Source organism: Dermacentor andersoni, chromosome 1, assembly GCF_023375885.2.
Source record: "Dermacentor andersoni chromosome 1, qqDerAnde1_hic_scaffold, whole genome shotgun sequence".
NCBI classification, from domain to species: Eukaryota; Metazoa; Arthropoda; class Arachnida; order Ixodida; family Ixodidae; genus Dermacentor; species Dermacentor andersoni.
Window position 1 is genome coordinate 27,918,922 of NC_092814.1, and position 4,422 is coordinate 27,923,343.

The following is a 4,422-nucleotide window of genomic DNA, read 5'->3' on the forward strand; positions in this document are numbered from 1 at the left end:
AGCAGAAAGTGCAATGTCATTAGGTTCTAAGACCTGTCAAGATAGTGTGGCATTGCATAGTGTACCAGCTGAACATGAAAAGAGCTGTCAGGCAAATAATTTCCCTCTAGAGCGTATTATGCTGCTTGAAAGCCAATTAAATGCAGAAAGAAAGAAGATGCAAAAGCTAGAAGTACAACTAAAAGCTGCTGAGGAACAAACAATACAGTGGCAAGCACATTACTACGAGCTGAAGGCTACAACGCTGTGCCTCGATAACATGCAAGGTACTGAGCATATGTTATATTACACAGGACTGGCCTTCTGTCTATATACTAAATTTAGTTTTGAACAATAAACCTCGGTTTGAATAGACATAAAGAGCAGGTCACTCAGTGCTGCCGAGCAGATGTATGCAGTACTAGTTCGCTCAAGGACAGGTATGGCCACACGAGAGATTGCTCGCAATTCTTTCATTTCAATGCCATCATTCAGCCGTATATATTCAGAATGGGTACTTACATTGCAGAAGGTTCTCACTGAAATAACTAGCTTCCCCACACTTCCTGAAGTACGACAGCACATGCCACCTCATTTTAGACGGTACCCAAACACGCATATAATACTTGACAGAACAGAAATCCGTATACAAAAGCCCTCAAGCTTAACTGCCCAGGGACGAACTTTCTCCCACTATAAGTTCGCAAACACAATGAAATGTGTTGTAGACGCAACACCTTACTGCTATGTTAGCTTTGTGTCGCCATTAGATGGGGGAAGTACCAGTGATAGAGCTAGTGTGCAACAGTCTGAAGTACTTGATCTATTCGAATCGGGAGATGGCATCATGGTTGACAAGGGATTCAAGGTAGATGACCTTCTGCCCACGTGTTGTTGTCCTTCATATGCCTCCATTTCGTATTCCTGGAGAAGCGCAGGTGAGTGCTGAGGACGTTGAAGCCACAAAGCATGTTGCAAGTGCACGGGTGCACATTGAAAGCGTCATAAGAAGAATCAAGGAGTTCCATTTATTGGACGGACCCTTACCTATAAACATGTTAGACATAGCAGACGCAATTTTCACATGTGTATTTCTCTCAAACTTTAGGCGACCACTAATAAATAATGGGAAGGAAGTGGAGACCGACACCATGTAATAGAACACGAAAGCATGCGATATAATATTTCAGAGCACTTAAAAGGTGTCGTCATGCACCAAAGTTTTATGATGCAAAGGAACAATCTACCACAAAGCATGCAGCACATTGTCATAAAATAAAGGCGACTCTTGCGCTTTGTTTCAACAATGCTTCTTTTGAAACAAAAGAGAAAAATGATTCCCCTCGTATTATTAAATATCCTTCTCACGCTACCAAAAGCACCACCCTTGGTGCGAGAATATGCTTGGTAAGTGATAAAGCGTGCAAAAGGAAAATGCAGGTGGCTACGCTGCCTTCCGAGTGCTATAGCTAACTTTTGCAATGTAGGTGTTTCGCCCTACACTGTCACTATGTGTGCGTTAGCCTTCTGATAGTTATTTTCAAATTGTCCTCATAACAATGATCAACTACATAAAACCCCAGAGCCTACTTCTTGTAGGACACGTAGCCTGCACCTGTAGTATAAAGAAATCCAAGGCGTCGGATACGTCGTGTCATCAGTTGTGGAATTATAGCAGCCTTATAGAAGTACACCAGGCCCTGAAGGATGTCTTTCCAAATTTCTTCGCCAAAATATATACGCTCCACTGATATGGAGTCTTGAAGGTCAGCATGGTCTGTGAAGATTACAAAGTCGCACCATGGCTTCTTCGCGACTCCCATCTGTCCTTGCACTTGGTAGTAATAATAATGGTCTTTTTTCAGAGTGACCTCACCATTGGTTACTGCCGAGTAGAAACCTTTGTCAGAGCAGGCGTCAACAAGTCTTTGGCCAGCTTTCGAAGCGGGGCACTTCACTTCTAGAAGCCCATCCTCACTGCCATCTTTCACAAGGCGATCGCGTGATGTGGCAATGAAAGAATGTAATTCATGAATGTGCAATCCTGTTTCCAGGACATCTATATTTTTGTCATATAGTTGCATCAATTCTAGATATTTTTCAACCGCTTCTGCTTCATATTGTATTCCGTAGAGCCTGGGGTCACCATTCTTCATTGTTTCCTTGCGAGGGTAAAGTATTTCTTTAACAAGCCTTTCTGGCTCCAGGCAGTGCAGTATCCTGCGGAACTTTCAAGCAGTTAGCTTTCCGGTTTTTTCTGTGAGCCATGCAGGGTTTCTATTTTGGCCTACGGTCATTGCACAGATATCCGCCCTCTGGGTAGCTGTGAGCGACACCTGCTTGAAATAGTCATCGATCAATGTGAGGCACTCCTGCGAATTCATGTCCTCTGTGTCGTTGATGGGGCTCACATTTCTCACTGGTGCTGGCCTCTCTGTGTAACGGTTCCACACCAGCTCAGGTGCATGTGTGGCAATCGCACTCCTAAACTTCAACAGCCCAGATTGATTCAGATGAGGAGGAAGTTGTCGTTTAGCCTTAACGGGCACCGTCTTGTTAATCACATGTTTCTTAAAGGTGACGTGCGCCAAGGGTTTTGTCCTGAAAATAGCAGAATGCGGGGACTTGTATACAGTTTATACACATGTTCTATAAAGCTTACTGGCCTAGATCTATTTTGACATTTGATTACGCATGCGGTTATTTTGGACTAATGATGGACACTGAAAACTGCTGTGAATCCTATCAGCATGCTAGCTCACCTCTCTTCAGATAGAGTGTTTCTCTACAGCATGCTTACATTCTACATTAAGGTACCATTACAAGGAAAAGTGCAGATACCAAAGCTCCTTTTGAAGTCATTTGTCACATCTTCCTGTGTTCTACTACATACCTCCTTATTCCGTTCGCTTCATTTTACCTGATTAACTTGAACTGTGTTCTGAATAAAAACATTAACCTTACGTTGTGTTGGTGCCATCTATCTGCACGGGACACTCGTACAAGGCGGCCTCTGGATACTTCGAATGGCAAACAGCAATGCAGCTATATGCTGGCACCTTTGGCTTTGACTAGGAAAATCAGAAAAAAAAGTATTCACACTTAGATGCCTGTTAAATGCTCCTGTGAGTGGGCAAAACAAACGGAAAGAGAAAGCTAATGTTCGTTACAGATTATATATTTCAGAAACGCGGACTCGCTGCACTACATTTCAGTGAGAGCGTTCATTGATTTTCATTTTTTTCTTCTAGCTGCACGGGCAAGGCTCTCGAAGGCGCGGTTATCCGTTCATGATATAGATAGCTCCAACGGTTTGTGCACGGGCGGGATCTTTTTTCTTGCGCAAATACGGTGGAACATCAAATAATCACCAGAACTATTCTCCCCGAACTACTCTTCGCAAGGTCATAGCTGCTGACTCTTGACCAATGGGCCCGAACTAGTGACATGTGAATGCTTTCACGGCAAGCATCGCCCGCAGTCTGCGGCTGGACTCACTTTGTAAACGAAAAATGAATGTTTCCCGACAGCGAGCCGTAGCGCTGTTTGCGCGTAGAGACGGTGACCGCGCCGCCACCTCGCGAACACACCGTTGATAGGACACATCGTCGCTCAGTGTTACATCATAAGGGCGGACAGCACATTCGTGCGCAGCATTTCATGTCCCCCAAAAATGTACTTACCCAGCGATGCGATCGCAGTATGCTTGGACGATGGCCCCTGCTCCGCCTTCAGCAAGCGTTACGACTGGCTTGTAGTGGCCAGCTTTCATCGAGCACAAACATATGCTGCGCAACACAAGTTCGGTCCCTGTTGGTTGTCCGCGCATCAGATACTCGATCCGGCGAATGTACATTTCCTCTTTGAACATCCAGCCTTTATGCAGCTGCCGGTGTGTCTCGCCGAAATGGCTGTCGATCATGTTGTCAGTCACTGGCGGCACCAACTCCAAATCGCAGCTCCACTGACCGCCGGAGTCGTGAAGTTTCTTGAAGTCTTCAATAGAAAATATATCGAAGAAAGCTTCGCAAGAGTCGACAGGTGGCTACGAAAATCAGCGGTGACGATGCAAGCGTACTGCGTATATGTAAAACTTTAAACAGGAGTAACTTCACAAACCTCCCACACAACAATCACAGCACAACGCAAAGCAACAAAGGCTGTCACGCCGCCGCGTCAACCGAGAGCCACCGTATTTGCTTTCGGCTCTCGCCGCTAGAGGCGCTCTCCCATCGTGAAAAAGGTGAAAAAAACGAGATCGCGATGCCTTAGAACACGCACTTTTAAAGCGAGATATAAGATGGAAGAAGAAACATGTGCTTGCTGCGGTAAAGCTAGGGAAACTATGGAGCATGTTTTATTAGAATGTGAAGACGTCTACCCAGCGGCCGATTTAGGCACCACTGGCCTCCTTGAAGCCCTTGGGTTCAGCGGGAGCAGTGG

The 4,422-nt window shown here is 45.3% G+C and overlaps 1 pseudogene; it reads left to right on the forward strand.

The window, feature by feature from the left end:
• Nucleotides 1–349: 349 nt before the first annotated feature.
• On the forward strand, nucleotides 350–1,804 carry LOC140216758 (uncharacterized; annotated as a pseudogene).
• Nucleotides 1,805–4,422: the final 2,618 nt, after the last annotated feature.